The sequence below is a fragment of the Lissotriton vulgaris genome, chromosome 2_1, assembly GCF_964263255.1.
Source record: "Lissotriton vulgaris chromosome 2_1, aLisVul1.2, whole genome shotgun sequence".
NCBI lineage: Eukaryota > Metazoa > Chordata > Amphibia > Caudata > Salamandridae > Lissotriton > Lissotriton vulgaris.
Window position 1 is genome coordinate 1,102,211,252 of NC_141687.1, and position 14,898 is coordinate 1,102,226,149.

General features: G+C 45.3%; 1 protein-coding gene across 2 annotated transcripts in view; it reads left to right on the forward strand.

The window, feature by feature from the left end:
- SIK3 (SIK family kinase 3) overlaps window positions 1–14,898 on the forward strand; it is a 467,469-nt gene that overhangs the window by 227,814 nt on the left and 224,757 nt on the right. The window lies entirely within an intron of this gene.

The following is a 14,898-nucleotide window of genomic DNA, read 5'->3' on the forward strand; positions in this document are numbered from 1 at the left end:
TTAGACTAGTAAGGTAACCGTTTGCTAACTTTGCACCACGCCTTTTTCAAAAACCACGTATTGTTTTGCTGCTGCGCTGTATCTCTAGCCATAACAAGCCTTCATATGACAATGTGTGCTCAGTGCCTCCTTTTCTGATGTCTCAGATTGAACCTGCCCCTCTCCTGCTATGTGAGTGCTGCCAGATGTCCCCAGGAGTGACTAAAATTCATTGCTTTTTTTTTGCTTGGAAAATCAGGGATGTCTGGTATTCAATCAGAAATTTTGAACCATAAAGAGAATTCAAGCCTCTTGCCTTATCCTGCTGGTGATAGGCTGGTCTCAGTCTATTACTATAGGAAAAGGGGTGGACATGGTCAGAGGAAAATGTCAGACCAGCCAATGATAAAAAATATAAAAATAATATTTTGCACAGATGCAGTTACATTGAAATTGGAGCTCACAAAAAGGTTATAAAAATAATGTGAAATTAAGCACAGGAATAGATTACCAAACCCCCTGTAATACAAAAGGCATTCTTTATTTTGAGATATTTGAATAGAAAAGAGAAAACTTCAAAAGCGGCAGTGAATCCTTTACAAGCAATTTCTGTTGCCGAAACTGAAGGGTAATTGAAAAGGGCCTTATTGATTTCTTTATACTGGTACTAAGTAGATACAAAATAAAGTATGGTGCTGTTGCATGGTATACACTACTGCCCCCCTTGTCCCCGTCTTCCCGAACTGTGAGTATCTGTAAACCTGCTTTTTGGAGTTTAGGCCCAGCATCACACTAATCCAGGGTTTGTGCGAGGCCTAAGGCCTAGGGCCTCTTGATTTATGATGAGTTCTGACCTTATCCTCAACCCGATGGGACGTACCAAGCGAACATTCGTAGTGACAGCAGGACTACTGCCCCTGTCACAAGTTTCACTCTTATAGCTTGGAGGTGACAGCATACCATTTTTTTTATTATAGTAAGTTTACCTCTGTCAGGTGAATGGGATCCTACTGTCCCATTTACCCAAAGTTCCTAGTGCTGAGATCCCATGCACTTGAACATATGCATGTATGTTAGTGGAGTTGGTACGCAGTCCATGAGTGCCTGAGTGAAACTGAGTGGCACAAGCCTGTTCCATTTTGGTAGCCCCAGGCCTCTACCTGTGACCACACTGGAGGTGCGGTTGATTTTCCAGACAGCAGGTGCGTTGCTGACCTACGCAAGACTGGAGTGAGATAGCCCAGACACTCAAATGGTGAAAGAGGAGCCCGCCTTTCTCTTAGAAATTCGATTCGTCTTCCTGAGATTTCCATTTTATTATGGCTGGGGTGGAGGACAGAACTGCAATACCTGTATCTGGTGTGAAGGGCCCTTCTGAAGGAGAGCAGTCTAGTCTCTCCTCGTCACTGTCCGATGTGGCTGTTGATAGTCAAGATGCTGACTGCTCACACTTCTTTGTGCCTCGTTGTGAGTGATCCAAACTGGAGACAGCCCTACTATGAAAACTATCACTCAAGCCAAAGGTTGAGCCTGGAAGACAGCTTTAAAAGGACACATGGCAGGGACACCTGAATGGGGAACCAACCCAAACCAGTTTTGCAAAGACAAGAATAAAGATGCTCTACCAACTCAGTGGAAAATGGAAATTGCTGTCCTTTTTGTTGTCGAAGTTCTCTTCAGCCAAGATGTGGGGGCTCTGCCAACCATCCAGAGGACTACTGCGCAACCAGTCCTGGTGTCTGTCTGACAGCTAGCTTCCTAGAGGTGAGGTGGACATCACCTGGAGTCTGATCTGGAAGAGCAATTGCTGACTTGTCCTGGAAACCAAGGAGTTCTGCCTAAGTGAGATGGAAGGAGTAATCTGACTGCCTCCACGGGAGCTGATCGTCTGAAGGAGCCGAAGCATCTAACCCTGGTGCAGGAGTCTGTCCACCACAGACTCACAGATAGTATGATTGGTGTGATCCTGTCACTGAACAGTCTTTGCAACCGTGGATTAGCTGCAGCATTTTTGAAGCATGCCGAGCTGTCTCAACATGTTATCACGATCACCCAGTCAATTCTATCTAGTGTGCCCAATTGGCCGGCCCGAATTAAACTGAGCTAAAAACTTGCTCCGCTGTACTTGCTGTGTTTTGTTGACCCTGTAGCACTATTGACCCAGGCTGTGTGGTCCTGACTGGCAAGAAGTAAATAATTTCACCCACTAGTACCCAGTGTGAGTACCTGGCACTGACTCCAAGAGCACAGTGTCCAAGGAGATGGAGTAGTCTGCAAAGAGAAGCTGCCGCCTATAAGCATCCCATGCTGAAGCTAATGCCTGGAAGCTGTGGCACAGAAGTCCATAACTCACCTCTCTCCCCTTAATTCTGAGGGACTTGTGCACCCAAAGTAAAGACTCAGTACGGAACCCCACCGAGTCTAACCTAAAGGCTACCCATTCAGTTGAGGACAAGCACGGAATAAGCATACATACCACAGGAAATCCAAGTCTGACACCCTCTATCTCAAAACCGACAAGTACAGGAAATGCCCAAAAAGATGAGCGTACTAATAAATGGGAATCAGTATCAGGAATCTCTCGGGGCTAAGAGACAGAACCGGCTGACCCAGGAGCAACTTCTAATGCCAAACAAAGGCGGGCTTAAAGGAGAAAAGGCAAGAATCAAAAATCAATCTAAAAAAAGGAGGACTTTGCCCACCTCTTCAGGCAATTGCCACCTGAAAAATCTGACCTTTCACATCAGACATCTCCAGCGGAAACGGGCAAAACACAATAAAGTTCATTGTGTCCTGGGCAAGGGTTGGTCTCAAACTCTAATCAAAAGACTGCCTTCACTGGTTCCTTGCGACAAACATTGCCTGGGGAAGAAGGAGAAACCTGAACTCTTAAGGATTGCAAACTAGCCAGGGAGGAAGCTGAACATCAATTATTGCCATGCAGAATGAAACAGAAGAAACTACTACACAGCGTCACGCCACCAACCAAACATCTGCAGGACCCATGGTCAAAGATAACTAATTCTCTACAACCACCATCTCTACTAACCAGCCAGATCACCTAATAGAAAGGGCGCTAAATCATCCACCCATCCCTGCAGCCAATACTGGAGGAGATGAACATATAGAACTCAAACACTGTAGTATAAGAATTAAGTCCGCTCACGTGGAAGCTATGGAGCTACTCTGCGGTGGCCAGTTACAAACTTAATTCTAGACGATCAGAACAGGGCAAAAGGAATCATAAAACCACCTCAAGTAAGCATAAATACCCATGAGCCCACCAACAGACCACAATCAGACAACCGAGGAAAGGACCTCAATAGGAATGTAAAAACACTAGAGTTTGCACCAGCATATAGATCAAGAGGGGCTCATGACATATTAAATCGAGGGAACATTCTTTGTTTATTATCACATATACCCTCACTATCGGAGGTAAACTCAACTGACCTGGACTCAGTAGAGTTTGTCAGCCAAAGGGACCTTTGCTGGGGTGAGGCCACACGGACAACAAAGAGGTCGGAAACCATTGCACAAAAATTATTACAGGTAAGTATGATGTTTGAAAACTGGAGCTTAACCCCTTCACTGCTGGCCCGAATCCCCTGCTGTGCTGGGGGGAGGGGCGTGCACAGCGCCCCGGTGCTCATAACGAGCTCAGCTCGTCATGAGCCACGGTTCTCGTGTGCTCATGACAAGCTGAGCTCGCCACGCCCATTTCAATAGAACGCTCAGCACAGCAGGGGAAATATCCCCGCGTGTGAGCGTTCTAACGGCCGTGACGACCTAAGCTCGTCATGAGCACACGAGAACCGTGGCTCATGACGAGCTGAGCTCGTCATGAGCGTGGGAGGGGTTCAAAATGAAACCCATCAACTTGCCCGGTAATCCAGCACCACTAATACAGTGGCTAGGGGACAGACGGGTAACAGAATGGTCCAACACCTCTAAGTCAATACTGAGAGGGGCAAGGGGTCCCTCGCCGGTCACCATTAGGCAGCCACAGGATTCAGGGAGACATCACCTAAATCATTTACATCAATGTCTTTGCCACGAAGACTCGGGATGGCACATGAGGGTAGTTATCAATCAAGTAATAAGCAAATGACAGAATAGCAGGTATAATCTGCCAGAAGGTGAAATAAACTTATCACGGATATGTTCATGGAACATCAATGGGCTAAACCGCAAGCTGTCAGACCACGCCTTCATGAATTATCAAAATTCATTCCATATCATTGCTTTCCCAGAGAAATGGATGACGGACCCACCACATCTACAAGGATATTTACGCTTATATGCACCAGCCCTCAAAAGGGCAAGATTTGGTCATCTGCAGGGAGGTCTGTTGATCTATGTAAATAACATCTGCGCAAATTCAGTCCATTCAGTGGCCTTAACAACACCAGAATCCATTGCTATAAAAATCTCCACCACAAAGGGGCCATCAGTGAATGAGCACAAGGATATAGTAATGGTAAACACGCACATTCATCCTAACAAGAAATCTAACGATGAAGAACAATTGGCCAACTTCGTAGAGTCTTGCATGAGTGAGGTCAATACACCAGCTATGATACTGACAGGAGACTTTAATTTACATCTACTTGGCCCATCAAAAGCGGAGGAAGTTTCAATACATAACCAGTTATGGAACATCCCGCAACAGGGTACCAATTCATCAGTAGTTCCCTCAAAAATCGGTCATCGTCTTATAGAGGATTTTGAACATCTCCTGCTTAGAGCAGCGAATGGCAGAACTATAGGTGATACACCCCCTGCATTCACCTATCAATCATCAACAAAAAACTCAACGTTTGACTGTACCTTTGGGTCCCTAACTCTTTAATGAAATTTTCTCATTTAGTATGGGCGACAAAGTTGATAGATATTACTGGCCCCAGGAACTTATATTGCACACAAATATCCCAAGATTAACTCCTTCCACGCTCATGACGAGCCCAGCTCGTCATGCAGTAGCCTGCTGCTACACTCATGACGAGCTGAGCTCGGCATGAACTAATGGAAATGAGCCAAAGCCAGCGCAGCAGGGGAATTCCCATAGCATTGAAGGTGTTAATGAAATGGAAGGGCCTACCAGGCACAACCACTACAGTCAACTTTAGGAAAATGAAATGTACGCAAGAAACTCAAGATAACTTCCAGGAAGCTGCTAAATTTCTATTTGAATCACAGGAAGGGGACAACAAAATAGAGTGATGGCCAAATTATACATATGCCCTGGCAACATCTTTCTCTGTCCCAGTTAAATCTAAATCACAGCAGGGTTATAGAGGACACACTAACTTCACCATGCCGCAAAAGAGCAAGATAAGATCCATCAAAAATAGCATAAACTTCTTGCGGCAGGTGCGCCGGTCTCCAACCAATATCACAAAACTAGCTAAATTGGGACATCAGAAAGCACGACTGAAGCAAGCAATTTGGGAAGCCAGGCATGATAACGAGGATATCCTATGGGCGAAACGGCATGCGGACTCTAAGTTGAATAACAGTGCGAGATTCTGGGAAACAATAAAAAGATTCACCCACCCGTGGACGAGGGTCTGTCTTCAAATATAGCCGAGAAAGACTGGGCCACTTATCTTGGAAACCACTTTCAAGAAGGAAAAACCTTATTGCACACAGAAACTAGCATGGATTCCACACAGTGGCCTAACATCTTAATGCATCAATCCAACGAGAGAAATGCAACACCAGAGGAATGGTATGAAGGAGAATCTCCAGGATGTATACCCTTAAATGATTACATAAAATCAATCAACACGTACATCAAGAAGGGAAGACAAGAAGGGGCACCGGGGCCCAATGGAATTCCACCTGTGCTTTACAAACAAGACACAGAATATTGGGCGAAAGCACGTAGTCCTCTGTTTAGGGAAATAAGAACGACAGGCCTACTCCCTCCATCTTGGCGGGCTTCGATAATTTAACCAATCTTCAAATCAGGTGACAAGGCTCAGCCTAAGAGTTACCGGTTAGTTGCCCTCTTGGACAATGAGGCAAAATACTTTGCCGGTACTTTGCTGGATAAACTTCAACTCTGGGCGGAAGACAATTCGATCATCCCCCTAAATCAAACTGGCTTCTCCAAATCTGTTGGGACCACAACAAACATAACAATTATGGCTCTGTTAATCGATAAGGACGAGATCACAAGAACGCCATTACATTTGTGCTTCATCGATTACCGGGCAGCTCTTGATCATGTAAATCGTCACAAACTTTGGTTGAAACTGGCAGGCTGGGGCATTCCGCAGGCGTAACTGAACCTGTTAATCAATTTGCATACTAAGACCTGGGTTCAAGTAAAGCTGGGTGACAGGTCAACCCTATTGAGGAAAATTCCAACAACAAAAGGCCTCAAGCAAGGCTGCGTACTGGCCCCAATGCGATTTAATCTGTTTCTTGCAGAACTGATCCCGCTATTAAATGCCAGTAATTCAAACTCTCCAAAGATTGGGAACCTAGTACTACCATGCCTACTTTACGCTGATGACCTAGTATTGATAAGACAAATGAAGGTGGGTCTACAGCATCTTCTTGATATCACGTTTGAGTACTCTGAGGCTAACAATTTAAATATTAACCTGGAAAAAAACAAAACCATGACAATCAAAAAGAACCTTGAGAAAGTACCTGTCTGGTTTTGGGATAAGACTTGAATAGACTCAGTTACAGAGTACAAATATTTGGGGGTGATCATTGACAAGGGCAACCCAAAGAGATACAATTAAAAGGAAGGGCATAACCCTAGTCGCCTCAATGAGAAACCTCAATTCCAAACTGACGGGTCCCTCATTTGCCCCACTGGTTGAAGTTATACGAGCACAACCCCTACCTACAATAACTTATGGGAGTGAGGCACAGAGGGGAAGGGACTCGAAGCTCTTGAATGTTGTGGTCGCAAAAGTATGTAGAATAATGTTCGAGGCATGTGGGCTGCTGAATTCATATCTGTGCATAGATCGCCGCCTAGTGTTGGGTTCGGATGATTGCACTTTGTTGTTCTGGAAGAGTCTTGAAGTATCACGAGATAGGTGACTCCTCCCCTGGACTACAGTGCGCATGGGCATCTTCTCCATTCTCAGATTCTATTTTTCCGCCATTGAGTTCGGATGCTAACTCCTATACTGCAACTTCGGAATCGAAAACAAAACTTTTGTAAAGGCCAAAAGGCCTTCGATTTCGACGGTATTGTTCTCGTTCGGTACCTCTCTACTCGATCCAGCCTTCCATCTCGAATCGGTTGTCAACGCGGGCCGTTGGGCCTTTTGGACGCCACGTGAGCCGACCGTCGATGGAAAGAAGCCCGTTTAAAAGGTGCCCACAATGCCACTCCAAGCTCCCACATACTGATAAACACTCAGTATGCAACAAGTGCCTTTCCCCAGACCATAGGGAAGAAACCTGCCCAGCCTGCGCCCAGTTTCGATCGAAGAAAATTATACGAAACCGACGGGCCGCTAGGCAAGAAATGCAGCGACAGGCACCGGAACCGGACAACATCTTTGATGATGACAAGGATCTACCGGAAGCTCCAGACTCTGACCTAGAAATCGTCACCGTTGAGGACTACTCGAACTCCGATGACGATATGCCACTGGAGCAAATCGTGAGTACCCTGCCCCTGACACCAATTAGCCTGTTACCAAAGGCTCCGAGATCATAAAAAAGTTTCACCAGCCCCGCCATCCGGCTCGGCTCCGAAATCGAAACTGAAACCTTCAGAGACCCCAGGGCCCAGTACCATTGTCCCGAAGAAGGTTCCAGAGCCAAAGAAGGTCGTCGACCCGATGGGCGTCGATCCAAAAAAGGCTGTACAGCCAAAGAGCGTCGAGCCAAAGAAGACTGTCGACCCCAAAAAGGCCGTTCAGCCAAAAACTGTCTACCCCAGAAAAGTAGTCGAACCGAACAAAGGCACACAGCCAAAGGGTACCGAACCAAAGAAGGTCGCCGACCCGAACAAGCCTATGGTTCCGAAATCCGTCGACCCCGCAAAGGGTGCCGTACCGAAGCACGTAGCAAGGCTGTAAAAACCTGTTGACCCAAAGAGAACTGCTCCAAAGACACCAGTCGATCCAAAAAAGAACATCGACTCGGAAAAGGACACTCATCCAAAGAAGCCTATGGAGCACAAAAAACGTGTCAAACCGAAAGTTCCGGTCGACCCAAAGACACTTGTCGACCCGAAAAAAGGGCCCGGGCCAAAAAAATCCAACAAAAGACCAAAAGTCGTCGAAAAACCAGGTGTTACCGACCCAAAAAAGTCTGACACTCAACCCAGGACTGTAGAGGAAGAACTATTCCACCCAGATCCATCAGACGACCAGGCAAAGATATATATTAATCCAGAGACTGGTAAAGTTACCATCCTGCTTAGGAAAAAGAGGCCTTTGTACTTTGAACCTCATTCACCTATTCCATTGAAGAAAAAGGACTTTGGGACTTCCCCCTATAGACCCTTCATCCCTTTTCAACCTATCATGCCTACTACACCTTTTGCTCCTTACTCTCCTTACTCTCCTTCTCACTACGGGGACAATGAGGGGACCACAGGGGATGAGCCACAGCCTCTATATTGTTTCCCACAGGATCCTGAACCACAAGTTAACCTTGGGATGGGCCAACAGACCCTTACAACACCCATCCCTTCCCTGATGTACCCACTTATCCTACTAAGCTGTCACCTACTGATGACACCGTAGTCTTCAATCAACTCATAGACAGGGCAGCACAATTCCACCCTGTGGAGGAAGACTTCTTATTTGACACATTCCCTACTGCAGAAAAAAGTGTCAGAACACTTCCCATGTTAAAGGGAGTTCTAAAACAGACACCTGACATTTAAGGATACAGCCAGGGCACGGGTAATCAATCCCAGAATAGAAAAAATTATAGGGCAGCTCCTACAGACCCTACTTACATCAAAGGGCAGTTGCCACTAGACTCACTGGTAGTGGCTAACACACGTAAAAGAGCCATCTCCCAGACAACAGGGGAGGCACCTCCCCCTGACAAAGAGTCAAAAATACTGGAGACATCAGGCAAAAGGTTAGCAGCACAAGCCTCCAACTCATGGAGGATTGCTAATACACAAGCCCTACTGGCTCGTTACGACAGGGCGCACTATGATCAGCTCGAAAGCCTAATGCAACACCTACCTGAGCCTTTTAAAGCACAAGCTAATGATCTCATACAGGAGGGAAAATTCATATCAAACGCCTCCATCAAATGTGCGCTTGGCGCAGCAGACCCCGCAGCTAGGTCAATTAACACTAGCGTCTTACTACACAGACATGCATGGCTGCGTATTTCTGGTTTTAAGAATGAGGTGCAGTCCACCATTCTTAACCAACCTGTCAATCAGGACTTTGTATTTGGCCCTGCTGTCGACACCATTTTGGATAAAATGGAAAAAGACACAGAAACCGCAAAATCAATGGGTGCATTGCAATTTCTGCAACATAGGGGCTCCTTTTGACGCTCCTCATACAGAGCAAATACACGAGGAAATACCTCGCAAACATCTGCCTCATACAAAAGTAACACACAAGGTTCCTTCAACAAGAACACAACCAGAGGAGGTTACAGAGGTAACAATAATAAAGGAAGAGGACGTGGAGGCAATAACACCAGAGCCTCCACTGCCACAAAACAGTGACTTCATTACGCTACCTCCAGACCACTTAACACCGGTCGGAGGCAGACTCCAAGAGTTCCTACCTGTTTGGCACGCAATTACCATGGACAGGTGGGTGAGAGAAATTATCCAGTCTGGTTATTGCCTAGAACTGACTTCTACACCACCAAACATACCACCCAGACATCGTCCTATGTCCACAGAACACATCACCCTGCTACAACAAGAGGTGAAATGCATGCAGAAAAAGTGGGCCATAGAGCAAGTCCCTTTCCACCAACAAGGGACAGGAGTATACTCCCTATACTTCCTTAGTCCAAAGAAGGACGGTTCCCTCAGACCAATATTGGACCTCAGACCCCTAAATCAATATATACTATCCAGGGGTGTGGAATTTAATAAAATATCTACTTGTCCATGGGGCAGGTTGCTTCATAAATCTACTTGCCCTGTAACAAAATTCACTTGTCTCTTTTGTGCCATGTAATGCGGCGACAAATTACGGCAGCAATCTCATTATATAAGAGTTATGGTATAACCTCTCTAATTATGCCAGGGTTCGTACCATAGTAGGATTGCATACTAGCAATTCCCTTATGCTGCCACGTTTCTGCAGGTCTGCATACTGGGCTGAAGGTATTGGTAAGAAATAGTTCAAGGGTTGGAATGCCCTTTTGAGTCTGTGCAAACCTGAGTCTGTGCAAACCTACTGACATGCGTGTTGGGTTGCACCAACTTTTTTCTAATATTTTCCTGTACTGAAAAAGGTTGGAAATTTACTCTTGACAGTCGCAGACTTAAAACATCTTCCAGGGTTGGGAAAAAAGTGGTTGGAGGAAAAGTGAACTTGAAACATTAAGATTTTCACATGAGACAATCTACACATGCATATGTGCTCATGCTAAAATGCAGTTCACAAATAATTTCTAGGAGTACTATTTCTTGGCCTACTTCTGTAAATTCTTGTGAATTCATGAAAACTGTATATATGCACTTAATGCAAGGATATATACCATGGATGCACTTTGGAGACTTTCGTTAATAATTGGGCTTCTAATTAGGCCTGGTGTTAACCATGAACTATGTGTTTAATAAAATTCTGTCTCTCTCTCGCTCTCTTTTTCTCTCCGTCTGTCAGATGGCTTCACTGTCAGTGACAGTATTCTGCTCTTTGACAAGGAGCATATTGGCACACAAAGTAGTTTTGTTCAGTGCCCGGAACTGCTGTGGCAATGTGTGCTTTTTGAGACCAAAAACAATTTTTGCTTTTGCCAATGCTTGTTAGAATGGTGAGGGCCCAGCATCTCCCACACGGATACGGTTTTACAAAAACCATGCCTGAACAAGTCATGCATTGACAAAACCAAAAGGCTGACCACCAATTTCAGACGTACTGGCTTTGCCAATGCTTGTTTATTTTTGTTTCCAATAATCGTATTTAAACTGGTTACACTGATTTTCCATTATGAATAGGTTTTGGGAAATACAAGCATACATCAACATGTTGCTAAATGATGCTGCAAAGATATGGTACCTAAAATCTTACAGTAGCAAAATGTTTTTTTCCTACTTGCATTTTTTTAAAACATTTTATTTTGAAAGGAAAAAATCATCACTCTTGCTTTGAAGCTTCGGCAAATATTGCATATAATCAGAGAGCATTCTGGGAACATTATACTTAGCCTCATATTACTAAACTTTGAAAACGTGTATACACATTTATACTGAAACCACCGTCAGTAGTGCAGGCAGAGTTTACAGTGTTTACTTTTAGTGCTCACCCTAATAATAAAGGCTTTGCATTAATGAACCATAAATACAAGCTTGAACAGCATTTAACACATGGACACAAATATTACCTTAACTGCAGACATTGCCCTTTCCTGATCCATAAAGTGATACTGTAAACTGGCAGCCAAAGGGTTTGTGTTGTAGGGGGTTGGGCCTACTTGTCCCAAGGACAAAATACACTTGAAAACTTGTTGCCCTTGACCCCAAACAATATGTCCTGGGAGTCGGGCTATAGGAATTCCACATCCCTGCTATCGGAGCACTTCCATATGATCACACTACAACAAGTGCTCCCGTTGCTACAATAAGGAGATTTCCTAGCAACACTGGACCTCAAAAAATGCGTATTTTCACATACCCATCCATCCAGCCCACAGAAAATACCTCAGGTTCACAATAGAAGGTCAACACTACCAATTCAAGGTTTTGCCCTTCGGGGTTACCTCAGCTCCAAGAGTGTTTACAAAATGCTTCGCGACAGTGGCAGCACATCTCAGGGGGCAACACTTCCATGTGTACCCTTACCTGGATGATTGGCTAATACAAGCAAAATCGTACCAAGAGTGTGCAGCACACACGTCTCAAACAATTCAGTTGCTACACAGCCTTAGGCTTTTCAATCAACTACACAAAATCGCATCTGCAACCATCCCACGTACAGCAATACCTGGGAGCCACTATAAACACTTCAGTGGCGAAGGCATATCCAAACTCAGCAAGGATAGCCAGTATGCAGATACTCATTCGCAAATTACTGCCACAACACTCTCTGCCAGCTCGAGTCTTTATGCAGCTCGTAGGCATGATGGCCTCATGCATATTCATTGTCCCCCATGCCAAACTTCAAATGCGCCCATTACAGGAATGCCTAGCACGGCAATGGAACCAGGCTCAAGGACAACTAAAAGACCTAGTGTTGGTAGACAGTTGCGCTCACAACTCTCTGCAGTGGTGGAACCCACAAAACCTTTCCAAGGGGCGACTGTTCCAAGAGCCGGTTCCACAACTAGTACTAACAGCGGACGCATCACTGACAGGCTGGGGAGCCCATCTCCTTCAATACACAGTACAAGGGCTCTGGACAACCAAGCAGAAAAAGCTGCATATTAACCAACTATAACTGCTAGCGATATTTCTAGCCCTAAAAGCATTTAAAAAATACTTGTACAACAAGACGGTGTTGATCCAGACGGACAACATGACCTCAATGTACTATATCCAGAAACAGGGAGGAACGCACTCTCCACAGCTGTCCCATCTGGCACAAAGCATATGGAAGTGGGCGGTTCCCAAAAACATTTTTCTCCTAGCAGAACACCTTCCAGGGAAGGACAATCAGATTGCCGACCTGCTCAGCAGGCACAGCCAACAACGACAACAACTACACGAATGGGAGATTCATCCCCAAGTTCTCCAGCCATTCTTCAAAGAGTGGGGTCACCCAGCAATAGACCTGTTTGCCACAAAAGAAAACTCCAATGGCCAGTTCTTTGCCGCCAGATTCCCACATCCGTTGTCACAGGGCAATGCGATATGGATGAACTGGTTAGGCAGATTTGCGTACGTTTTTCCCCCAGCACCGCTAATCCCGCTGGTGGCACGCAAACTGCGGCAACACTCACTCACGCTGATCCTAGTTGCTCCCACATGGGCGAGACAACCGTGGTACACCACGTTCCTAGAACTTTCAGTAGTTCCTCATCAAAGACTGTGCCTTGCACCCCATCTTCTAACTCAGAACCATGGAGAAATCAGACACCCAGATCCCAATCAGATGAACCTAGCAATCTGGCTCCTGAGGTCTTAGAGTTTGGATACCTTAACTTGCCCCCAGATTGCATGAACATCATTAGGGAGGCAAGACGACCAACCACACGAGCGTGCTATGCAGCTAAATGGAAGAGATTTGTTATTTACTGACGCTTCCATACAAAACATTATATGTTACCTGCTGCATCTACAAAGATGTAACTTGGCATACTCTTCTATACGACTACACCTCGCTGCTATAGCAGCATACCTTCAAAACAAGCAACAGCTTTCACTGTTTAGGGTACCAGCAATCAAAGCCTTCATGGAGGGTTTGAAAAGGGTGATCCCTCCAAGACACCCCCCTTCCCCAGTCTGGAATCTAAATATAGTACTGACCAGACTTATGGGCCCTCCTTTCGAACCTCTACACTCATGCAAACTACAATTCTTAATGTGGAAGGTTGCATTCTTGGTTATCATTACCTCACTCAGAAGAGTGAGCGAATTACAAGCACTAACAATTCAAGAACCTTTCATGCAGGTACATGCCAACAGGGTGGTTCTTAGACCCAACCCTAAGTTCATGCCTAAGGTTGTATCCAATTTCCATATCAACCAATCAATAGAACTGACGGTTTTCTTTCAAAACCCACAGTCAGTAGCTGAAAGAGCCCTACACACATTAGATGTAAAAAGAGCTCTACTTTATTATGTGGACAGGACTTAATCATTTAGGAAAACAAAACAACTATTGGTTACTTTTGCTCCACAACACAAAGGAAATCTTATTTCAAAGTCCGGAATAGCCAGATGGATAGTTAAATGCATTCAAATATGTTATCAAAACGCAAAACGCACTTTAACCGTCCCCCCAAGAGCACACTCTACAAGGAAAATGGGGGCACCCATGGCTTTCCTAGGAAATATTCCTCTTGAAGACATCTGTAAGGCAGCCACATGGACCACCATACACACTTTCACAAAACAATACTGTGCAGACGTGCAAGCAAAACAGCAAGCTGCTGTAGGCCAGGCTGTCCTCAAAACTCTTTTTCAAACTGCTGCAGCTGGCACAGGTAGCCACCGCTAGAGGAGATACTGCTATACAGTCTATGCACAGATATGAATTCAGCTGCCCAAATGCCTCGAACGGAATATGCTACTTACCAGTATGCATCTGTCCTAGGCATGTAGGGCTGCAGACATTCATATCGCCCGCCCTCCTCCCCGGTGCCTGTCGCAGCTGCAGCATTATCTCTGGCATGCCCATCTCTTACTTTACTTTCTCCATCTCTGCCACAATGGCGAAAAACAATCTGAGGATGGAGAAGATGCCCATGCGCACTGTAGTCCAGGGGAGGAGTCACCTATCTCGTGATACTTCGAAGACTCTTCCAGAACAACAAAGTGCAATCATCCGGACCCAACACTGGGCGGCGATCTATGCACAGATATGAAAGTCAGCATCCCTACATGCCAGGAACAGATGCATACTGGTAAGTAGCATATTCCTTTTGGTTTACCAACACGAGTCTCTCCAGCACAAATTAGGCTTGAGTTTGATGTGCAAAAACAGACCATTGCAAGAAATGGTTTGATAGTCATTTTCTGGGACAAAGTAAGGAAATCCAAATCAGGTACCCTAAATTGGCACTTGTGGTCTGAGCTACAACAGAAAGAAGCTTCACCAGCGGCAAAATATTTAGCAA